This window comes from Miscanthus floridulus, chromosome 7 (assembly GCF_019320115.1).
Source record: "Miscanthus floridulus cultivar M001 chromosome 7, ASM1932011v1, whole genome shotgun sequence".
NCBI classification, from domain to species: Eukaryota; Viridiplantae; Streptophyta; class Magnoliopsida; order Poales; family Poaceae; genus Miscanthus; species Miscanthus floridulus.
In genome coordinates, this window is record NC_089586.1 from 92323704 (window position 1) to 92335478 (window position 11775).

The 11775-nt window shown below is 43.9% G+C and overlaps 1 pseudogene; it reads left to right on the top strand.

Annotated features, from left to right (window-relative positions):
• Window positions 1-2904: 2904 nt before the first annotated feature.
• Window positions 2905-3812, top strand: LOC136466364 (uncharacterized; annotated as a pseudogene).
• Window positions 3813-11775: the final 7963 nt, after the last annotated feature.

The window sequence follows — 11775 nt, forward strand, 5'->3', positions numbered from 1 at the left end:
GCGAGGAGAGCAGCGCCGGGCAGCGGCGACTTGCGTGGGATAGGGCAGCGGCAGTTTGCGTGGGACAGAGGAGTGCCGGCGATAGTGGGACAGAGCAGCGGTGGCGCGTGGGACAGAGCAGTACAAGGTTTGATTTGTTTTTTAATTTCTTTATATATATGCATGTGTCGGATGTGTTTTTGAATTTTGTTGAGTTTACTCTAATTTTAGGACTGAGTGCAAGGTTTATTTTACTCTCAAAACAGATGGATAGAAGCTGGATTTATGGGACACAATTCACACCTGCATATGTGAAAGGAGTTGAAGAGTTCATGAAATTTGTTAGTGAAAGATACCCCGAAGACAGCCACATACTTTGTCTGTGCAGCAAATGTCTTAATCAAAGTTTACGGCCTTAGGATGATGTAAATGACCATATACACATTTATGGAATGTCAGCTGCATACACCAGGTGGATTCATCATGGGGAGTCGGCAGATACTGTAGTAGTTGAAAATTTGGAGCAGGAGGTCAAAGGAAGTGATCATGACTTTGGGATACATGTGGATGTGGCCGATGATGATTATGATGAGGATCACGGAGTACCAGAGATGATAGGAGATCTGTATGCTGCGGCAGAGGCTGATGGAGAACAACCAAGGTTTGCAAGAGTCCTTAAAGATGCGAAGAAGTCACTTAGCCCGGGATCTAGCCATTCAAAATTCTCTTTTCTGGTGAGGATGTTGTATATCATGTCTCGTTATCGAATTGGCAATACAGCATTTTCCACAATGCTAAAGTTGTTGTCATCAGGATACCCTCAGAGTGAGTTGCCAAAATCATATGATGAGGCCAAGAAATATCTTGGAGAACTGGGCCTTGGTTTCGAAAACATCCATGTGTGCAAGAACAATTGTGTGTTGTTTCGGAAGAGGTATTATAAAGAGAATGTGTGCCCAGTATGCAAGGCATCTAGATGGCAAGATGAAACTGGGAACAAGCGGGTTCCACACAAGGTATTGAGGCATTTTCCACTTTTGCCAAGGTTGAAAAGAATTTTTGCTTCAAATCGCACTTCTGAGGAAACACAATGGCACAAGAAAACAAGGACGCCAGTCGACAATGTAATGAGCCATCCAGCTGATGGAGAAGCATGGAAGGAGTTCGACACGAGGGAACCAACCTTTGCAGATGATTCGAGGAACCTGAGGCTTGCCTTAGCTACCGATGGATTCAATCCATTTGGCAACATGAGTACGCAGTACAGTATGTGGCCAGTGCTTCTGACACCACTGAATCTCCCACCATGGGAATGCGTGAATCTAGCAAACTACTTTATGCCTTTACTCATCCCAGGTCCAAAATCTCTAGGAAAGGATTTTGATTTGTTCCTTGAGCCCCTAATTGAAGAACTGCTCGATCTATGGAAGGGTGTCAGTACCTACGATGCATGTACTGGTTGGAAGTTTAACCATCGTGCTGCCGTGCTATGGTGTATACATGATTTTCCAGCGTTGAGCATGTTATTAGGGCGAACAACAAAAGGGTATTATGCATGTATTCATTGCGACAAGGATCCGTTGTCTCGGGCAATAAGGAGTAAAATATGTTACATTGGACATCGTCGTTACCTTCCAAGGACACATGCATGGCGGAGAAGCTTGGCTTTCGATGGTAAGAGTGAAAACAAAGATCAGCCAGGCAAGTTCACTTTGGAGGAGGTCCTAGAGGAGCTAGAGAAGGTGAAAGATGTCAGGCCAGGGAAGCATCCTGAAATTATTGGAAATAAAAGGAAGCACAATGAGGGTCCAAGGATTTATAGCCGCAAAGTTGGGTTGTGGAGATTGCCATATTGGAAACATTTGAAGCTTCCACATAATCTCGATGTGATGCACATAGAGAAAAACATATGTGAAAACATTCTTGGCACATTACTCAATGTGCAGGGCAAGACCAAGGACACAACCAATGCTAGGCTAGATTTGCATGATATGGGCATAAGACCTGAATTGCACTTACAGTAGCATGGCAACTCAGTCACTGCTCCACCTGCTCCGTATGTCTTGGGGAAGGATCAAAAAATCGAGTTCTGCAAGTTTCTCAAAGGTATCAAGTTTCCTGATGGATATGCGGCTAACCTAGCAAGATACATAAGTGAAGATGGTTCGAAGGTGCAGGGAAAGCTAAAAACACATTCTTGCCACATACTCCTACAAAGAATCATACATGCTGGCCTAAGAGGACTAGTGAGGAAGGATGTATATGAAGCAGTTGTAGAGCTCGGGACCTTCGGAACTATGCAGTAGAAATCTAAGGATTGATGTTGTCAAACGGCTAAAAGAAGAAATTCCATTGATCCTATGCAAGCTTGAGAAAATCTTTCCACTTGCCTTCTTTGATGTCATGATGCACTTGGTTGTCCATCTTCCTGATGAGGCATTGCTAAGAGGACCTATTCAGTACGGATGGATGTACCCAATAGAAAGGCGGCTAGGCACTTTGAAGAATTTTGTAAGGAACAGGGCTAGGCCAGAAGGATCAATTACTGAGGCATATATGGCAAGTGACACCTTGACTTTTTGTTCTAGGTATATGGAGGATATTGACAATAGATTTAACTATGATGATGGTAGTGATGGAGAGATGCCATTGCCTGATGACATCTCTGTTTTTAAGCATGGTGTTACTCTTGTTGGATCTAATAGGAGCCAGTACATTGATGATGTTGATCTCAATAAGTTAGTTTGGTATGTGCTAAATAATTGTGAAGAAGCTGAGGAATATTTGGAGTAAGTATCTATTAGATGTTTTGGGGATTAGTTTTTTTTTATTTCTAATTTTTCAAATTATTCTTATGACTTAACTTTGCCCTGTAGCTTGTACAGGGACGATCTTGAGCAGCAAGGTGCACTTGATGTTGATAAAATGGTTGAACAAGGATTTGAAAGTGGTTTAGGTGCCATGTAAGTCACTACACATTGTGTTTCTAGGTTCAGTAAATGCATTAGTATCCATATGTAATTGGTTAACTGAGTACTTTTGTTGCAACAGATTGAGAACAAACGCAAGGAGAATCCAGAATCGGTTAGCGAAGGATTGTGGGCACTGTCATGTGGCCCAGATCTGTGAGTTAAGACTTGTGCAGCTTGCAAGGTTAATGGAGTGTGGTATAGCACTGTGGATCGTGAGAATTTCCTTCTGACACAAAATAGTGGTGTAATGACTGAAGGTTCACATGATGGGAACAACATAGATTTTTATGGAGTCCTTAAAGAGGTAATTGAGTTGCAATATAACTCAAATCTTCAAGGCCGTCGGACGGTGGTTCTATTTCGATGCGATTGGTTCAAGAAAGAAGGCAAGACGATAGGCCTTCGAGATGATAGAATTTCAAATCCATCAATGTGCAGTCATTATGGTACAAGACTGATCCTTTCATCTTAGCAACTCAATCGAAAAAGATATTTTACCTGCAAGACACATCTTTAGGTAAAGATTGGCGAGTTGTGCAGAAATTTGAACATAGGAATATTTATGATGTCGCTGAAAAAGATGAGGCCAGTCATGATGTGCATCAGGATGATTATTGTTCTGATACTGAACATGTAGTGCAAGCAGGGGCTGATAATGAGGTTACGCACAATATTCAAGGTGGAGAAGCCAGTATAATTGAAGGAAATTTACAAGACCTTATAAGCAGCAAGAAGCAACCTATTATTCGTGAAGATAGTGAGGATGAGGAGGAAGATGAGACAGTACTCCAGTACTGTAGTGATGGTGGCAATGATAACAATGATGACATGTCCCTAGACGATGAAGATGATGATTTCTAGTATGGACCTTGACGTACTATTTTGATTTCTAATATGGACCTTGACGTAATGTTTTCAATATTACAAAAACTTTGTGGGAAAGCTCTCTGTAAGTGCATTACTGTTTCTATGGTTAACATGTATATCTGTTTAACCTGAATTGACTAACTAAATATGGAATTGTCATATGACTAGGGGCGCTTGGCCATTAACCCTGACGACAAGCCAACAGAGGAAGCTTGCACCGATATGCTGCGCTCTGGGGTGCGACAAATGCATTATCGGCTCAAGAATAAATACTTCAATGGTGTACCTGCAAATGAGATTAGGACAACTTCTCCAGTTGCTTGCATGACTGATGAACAGTGGAAGGCACTAGTTGCAAAGTGGTCTGATCCAAAAAACATGGTATGGGTATCTTCTCATATATTCTTTCTCATTCAGTTTCCAAAGGATCTTCTCATTTTAAACATATCATCTCATCAATTCTTCTTGCTATACCCAGGCCCTTCAATGAAAAGCAGTGTAACACATAAATATTTTCAAACATAAAGATTCCCTAAGCTCCTAAATTGGAGCAATTAGCAGAATGTACTTGGGAAAAAAGGGTTGGTCATATATATCCTGCAAACAAAAAGGATTACAAATATGCCCTTAAATATCAGTCCATTCATCAAAGGATAGAATAACATATTCTAAAGGACAAAATCATGAACAGAACAATAGAAAGGTAGTTCATGGTGAGCATTCAGACAATTTGAGATGTACATTTCATAGAAGTTGTATAGGGGCATAAAAGAGTAGACAACTCTGCAGGAGTTGAAAAATTACCATCTTACTGTTTTTCAGATAAATAGGTATCTTGTCATATATTCTTTCTCAATCAGTTTCCAAAGGATCTTCTCATTTTAAACCTATGATCTCATCTGACATGTTCATTATCTTGTAGGAATCAAGTGAAAAGAACAAGCAGAATCGCCATAAAGTCAAGTATCATCAAGCTACGGGTTCTCGCAACTATGTGGCACACTTACATGCATATGTAAGTAAAGAGTACCCTGTACATATTTGCACTAAACAACTTATTTTGCATTTCATCTGAGAAAACTTTGTTGTAATTGGTTATCTATGAAATAGAAGAAGAAGAAAAACAATGCAGAACCAAGCACAGAACAAAATGAAGAACTTGATGCGGTGGAGGCCTTCAAGATCTGCCATACCAGCTCCAAACATGGTCTGACTGAACTAGCAAGAGAAGCAGTTGTAAGTCACGACATCTATTTCGCTGTGCCAACAACTATTCATTAATTGGATAATATGTCTTGTTTCAAACATTTTGTATTCTGTCTTTTGCTCAAAACTGGTCATAATCCAATATAGCTAGACATACTTGCTAAATAATAATCCTATGTTGTTGACTTCTACTTGTATTCAGTTACCTAACAACAAATAAATGACTCATGATTGCATACCTATTTGGCATCAGTTTCTGTCAATGCAGCATAGGTTTTTACTTTTTAAAATACATCTTGTGTGATATTTCCTCCTCAAATTAATGCAATAAGTATCAACTAATGATGGGTCATTGCTGTTTCAGTCAAATATGGAAGCTTTGAGGATAGAACCTGTTGCTGAAGGTGAGACAACAGTGTCCAGTGTGCAGGTTGTGTCCCAGGTGCTCTCCTAGAACAGCTCAAACCTTTTCTTGAAGAGTGTTGGCATCAAACCAGTGCCATCCTCCAAATCATCATCATCAAATGAAAGCGAGCTTCCGGAGCAACTAGCAGCTGAAGCTACGGCTGCTGTACAAGGTGAAATCGATGAACTCAGGAAGAGAAGTGAAGAACATGAGGAAAAGCTGGCGAGGACACAAAAGGAGATGGAGGAGTACAAGAAGCTGACAGAGATAAACAACAAGGCAATGGAGAAGAACAATACGCTGCTCAAGCATATCTTGGCCATCAACAATGCTTCTTCGACATGAGCGCTGCTCGTAGCTGCTGGTTCATTAAGCAAGGGGTCTGCTGGTGATTTTGTTTATGTAGTAACTTATGTTGCTGGTGGTTGGCAACTTTTTATTATTTCCTATGATGTTAATGTGAACCGAGATGAAACTAGTAGTTCAAATGTGATGTCTAGTGAGTTATGTGAACCGAGTTTAGAATTGTTGATTAAGTTGTTGGTCATTGGAATACTGGATCTATTAATTTATGGAAGCTTTTGGTCATTCCAGTATTATTTGCATTCTGTAATGAAATCAGCATGTGCACTTGTGATGAATTATCTGACCTTTCTGTGACGATTTGGTAATTGATTCTGTGACGAATTTCTATTTACTTCAGTGATGAAAATGAGAACCTATCACAGCAATCCTTGTGGCCCAATAAAAAGTGGACACGTGGACCACCCACATCACTGGCCACGTCAGCTGCTAAGTGGTCGGACACGTCACCTGCAATGTGGACGTGCCACGTGGACAAGACACGTCAGCTGCCAGCGTGGCAGACGTCGTCTGGCCGCCTAACAGACGGCAAGTCATGACGAAAAAGGGGCTATATCAATGACGAAAATAGATCATCATAGAAAGAATACACTTCTATGACGACGGCCATTTCGTCATAGAACAAATGCACATCTATGACGAAAATAGACGTTTCATCACGGTAGGTAAAATATGACGCGCATTCAATGACGAATACCATATCGTCACAAATTAGTCATAAAATAATATATGTGACGATTTTGGAGTCTTCAGTGACGAAAGAATAGCATCATTGATGTACACATCCCTAGTAGTGGCTGCCCCCCTCGCCAGCGTGCGCACTCCCTAGCGGGTGAGCGCGCCATCATCGAGTGGCCTAGCACGGCCGCAGTACATCGGCGCAGAGGCCCTTCCTGGGGTGATCCGGTGAGTGGAGGCCGATGAGGTAAGCCACCTCCCTAGCCCTTCCCCTTTCCCCTTGATCTTCTCTATTTGGATCTTCTTTCTTTTCTTCTTGGAGCTGGTCGATTTAGGGTTAGGGTTAGGGTTAGGGTTAGCTCTACTGTTCATCTTCCCCGTCTGTCTTCGTGGGTTAGGGTTTGAGTTGTTCTCGAAACCGAGACCCCCTTTGCTGTTCTTTTCTTCACCCTGATTAGGGTTAGGGTTCACATCGAACCCTTTGCTTAGATCCGAATCGGATTTCTCACCTTCTTCTAATTGCTGCTACCCCTACCAAACTACGCCTAGATATCGCTCTGATACCATTGTTAAGCCCTAGGGATCACCTAGGTGTAGATAGGAGGGTGAATCGCTTATTGGTTGATTCAAAATTGGCCTAAAACACGAGTCAGGAGAGGGAGACAGTGAGAGAGGGAGATGTGTGTAGGTGTATCTGACCGTCGGCTTTGGAGGATGACCAGCCGTCCATGGCGTAGTCGTGATAGAGGGTGTCGGGGTAGTAGAAGCAGTAGCATTCGGCGTGGTGTAGACGTCCGGCGTGGCGCAGAGGAGGTGGTGGCGGCGGCGAAGGCGATGGCGCTTCCCGTTGCTTACAGCTCCCCTTTCTAGATTGGACTGGGGTTAGGACATCACGGTGGGGCTAGCAGCTACGTTGAATCTCATGTCTTGTGCCCCAGCCCCCACCATCCTTTTATGGCGCTGCGCAACGGGGCTCCATCAGCCAGAAAAAAGGCTGAGCGCCCCCGATCAGGGCGCGGATCAAGGGCCCAATTGGCCATGTGTACATAACAGCTGAAAAGTGATGGTTTAGGTGGGCCATTATTCGGCTGCCTTCCACTCTGTAGATGATGAGATGACGACCCTATCGAGTTAGGATGGATGCTCTCCAAGTAGTGGACATTTTGTTGGTTTTTAATTTCGGTATTAGAAAACTTTCAACCACCTTCGAAATTACTAGAATTCAGCCAAAGTTTCGCCATTTTAGAGAGTTCAACATGAAGTACGGTTTTTTCCTAGAAATTTCTAGATCTTAATAAAATATTAGCACAGTTTAAGACCACATGTAATGAGTAAAAGAATATGCAATATAAGACATAGAAAATATGAGTCTACAGTTGTATTGCATGCATAATATGAAATGTTAGAATTTTTATTAGCCACCATCGGAATTCATGAAATTTCGCCAAAATTTGGAACGCTGGTTCATGGCCTTTAGGTGTGGAAACACGGAGACGCTGTCTCTGTATGTGGTCCAACCCAGTTAAGAACTGTGTGATATCTGGACCATGGCCTATCTCAACCGTGTATCCTTTTCGGCTTTGCCTATGTATACACACCGCTGTAGTGACAACTTCCTAAAAACTAGCGATGGAACGTATCGAATACATATATGAAATTGATATATGAATGTTACTACTCTCTCCATACTGGTAATTAAGGTCGTTTTGATATAATTTAGCATACCAAGAGTAATTAATTAGGGTGCATGTTTCCCTGTTTTTCCATATTAAACAGGATTACGGGTATTGTACATGCAACAGAATTTTACAACCTGAGTGGTTAGCGCATCGGGACCAAAGGCAAGAGACCAATGTTCGAACCCTCTTTGGCGCGGTATTTTTGCTGGATGCGTGAATTTTCCCTGCCAGTGTGCGTTGGCGCTCGTAGAGGATTGGTGCGTTGCATGTTGCATGGAAGGGGGAGCGGAGGGGACCGGCTACCGAAGGGTGGTGGTTAATGGGGGGGAGGCGTGCGCATACAGTAAACCAGGAGTTTAGGGGCATTAGCGTCCAAAACATGGTTTCAAGTGCTAAAACGACTTCATTTGTGCAAAGACTCCAAACCCCTAAAACGACTTTCATTTACAGTACGGAGGGAGTATTATTTATTATAATTTTGTTCGATGTGGATACGGATCTAAATATGCTCGAATCTGTTATCTGTTATACTACTTAAAAAACACGTAGAGCTTTCGTCCAGTTCCGAATTTGGTGCGCGTGCCTCCGAGTTCCGAGTACGGATATGATAGAGCTTTCGTCCTCCGAGTTCTGAGTACAACCGTATCCTTATCGAATACTACGACGACTACGTGCGTGCCTCCGAGATCCGAGTATATCCGTTCCTTATTGACTAGCTACATCCGTATCCTAACCTCATAAAAAAAAACTGCATCCGTATTCCTTATTGACTACTCCTACTACGACCACGGGTGCCCAAAAGCAGCAACAGCTGGGCCACATCTGCGCGCGCCCACGGTCCTACATGGCATGCCCACATGCAATTGTCCAAGTTCTTTTCACGGTTGGTTCTTTTGACGGTAGGTACTGGTGGTTGGCTGACGTGTCACCGATCAAGTTTGCCCCTGAACCCTCGCTCAAAATCGTGATTACTCGTGACCATGAATGGTGAAGTGCGCCAGCAGCACACGAACGAGATGTTGTTGATGGACGCCACGAACTGGACCCACTCGGGCCCTGGCAGGTACCGTTGACAGCGCACGCGTGCGTGCTGAGCCCTGCGATTAAGAAGAAGCGCCAGTCGATGTTCCACGGCGCGGTGGCCACGTATTTCGATCTCGCGAGGCTGCGGAGCTTCGTGGTTTGATCTGCGGCAAGATCCGCACGAAGAAGACTGGGTGGTTGTTCTGGGCTGCAGATGAAGAGCCGAAGGGGTTGGGGTCCTCGTACTCAAGGACGCCGACGACGGTGGTGTTGTCGAACGTGCCTAGCGTGTGGTGTACCACCACACCTTCCCTTCATGTAGTAGCTCGCGCCGGGGTACATCGGGCTTGACATAGAACGCGTCGACGTCGACGACGGTGAGCATGTGGTTGGCAATAGAGAAGAAGAGCTCATCGTTCAGTGTGGCATTGATGAGCCGTGGTGTTCATGAGCCGAGGCAAGAATTTCTTGTCGGGCTTTATGTACACACAAAATTCATGACTCCGTGCGACGCACATGCACATATCCAGTACTAATACTAAACATATAGTTCTCGTATGGATTCGCATCTAAGTACCCATTTAACTTTGTTATATGTAAATATCCATGTAATGAATTTTAGAAATAAATCATGTAATGGGATATCAAAATATAATAAGTATACTAGACTTTTTGGGGCTCATGTTCATCTAAAAACTATCAAAGTGACCGTTTTAGTCTTAAACTTTATATTTTGGATTCAGTTTCACCTTGTATTAGTCCTTGAACTTTATATTTTGAATTCAATTTTACCTGTGAATAGCAAAGTGCATTTTAATCCTTCAACTATTTCTTTGCTCATTGTCATTACTTGCCCTACATGGAACGTCGTAATGTCGCGCCTGTTAGCTCTAGGACCACTCACGATTTAAGATAAATGGTCACCGTTAGGTCCTAGTGCCCCTGACATTGTCCCTAGCTATCGAATTGGACATCACACATTCGATATTTATATCCATATAATTCAAAATAAATATAAATATAGATCCAAATATCCTTGAATATGAATGATTGGATCGTTCAGATCCGTATCTTGTTTGGATATCATATATTCATATTGTTCAACTACAATTGTTGGGGGAGCCCATACGGAGTATGGGCCAACTCCCCCTTGAAGAAGCCTGATGAAGGAATAATGGCGGAGGCTGTCCCTAAAACGGCGGAGGCTCTATCCAAAACGGCGGAGGCTCTCCCCAAGACGGCGGAGGCCTAGCGCAAGGATAATGGCGGAGGTTCTCCCCGAGATGGCAGAGGCTCTCCCCAAGATGGCGGAGGACTAGTACAAGGATGACGATGAGTTTCTCCCTGGGACGGCGGAGGCTCTCCTCGGGACAGCGGATGCCTAGTGCAGTGATCATGGCGAAGGTGTTCCCCGAGGCGTCGGAGGCCCACCAAGGTGCGGGGCGATCAAGTCAGCAAGGCATACGTGAGGACAGTTGATGGGCCTCCAGTGGGCGTCGGCTTAGGCCCAAGGTGAAGACATCGCGAGACGGTGTGATGAGAACACCCCTGAGATTAGACACTAGGGCTGGAATGTACCGTAGCAGTTGAGGGGCACTGTTGTAAACTCTGTAAAGTGGTAGTTGAGCCATATAAATAGGGAACACTTGTAACTGTACAGGGGGCTGGTGAATGAATTAATGAAACCCTAGTTCTTGTGAGTCTGTATTTGATCCTCATTCTCTCTTTTAGGCAGTGCCTCTGCCGAAGCTAGAGTCCGGAGCCTCGGCCAAAGTCGAAGGCCTCCGCCCCTTTCTTACTCCCACTTTGCCAAAGCCTACTGAATCCCTCGTTTAGCGACCTTCTAGCCGGAGCCTCTGACGGATGATCTTGTCCGACAGGAGTGCGCCGCGTTCAGGGACCTCCGCCCGTCTTAGGCGGAGACCCCAACCTAAGACGAAGGCCTCCGCCCACTTCTCACTCTTGTTAGAAACCGACGTTTCAACAGTGGCGCCCACCGTGCTCGGCACGAATTTTTCTGCAGAGCTAGAAGTTGGAGCCCTCGTCGGCACGCCTTCTCCGGCCCGTCCTTCGCCAGTCACCACTGGCCTTCATCGCCGACATTCTCTGGCTAGACCTTCATCAGAGGACCTTCTCCGACCTGCCTTCGTCGACGCACCTTCTTCGGCTTAGCATTTGTTGCAACGACTTTGTTAGCAGACTGGCAGTGAACCTCAAGGGACGGTAAGAACCTTTGGGCGAAGGTATGAGTGTACGACATACTTACACCTCCGTAAAGACTATCTGAGATCTTAAAAAAAAAGAATTTTTAGCTGAAATCCTAAAGCCTTCGGCCGCTACTACTTAAAAAAGTTTCTACAAAGATTAGAAAGCCTTCAGAAATAAAAACAGCACTACCCTCTGATTTCATCTTTGCTCACATTTTTATATTTTGATAACTCCGCACTCTGCTCTTATTTCTATTTTTGCTAATAACTTCGCAAAATCCAGTAAAAAGTTTTATGAGTCTGGATTTCGTAACCAGATCTTCTCATCATATTGATCGTACAACCTCCGCTAGCCACTATGATGCCTTTACTCTGTTTATGAAAAGATGTGCAGA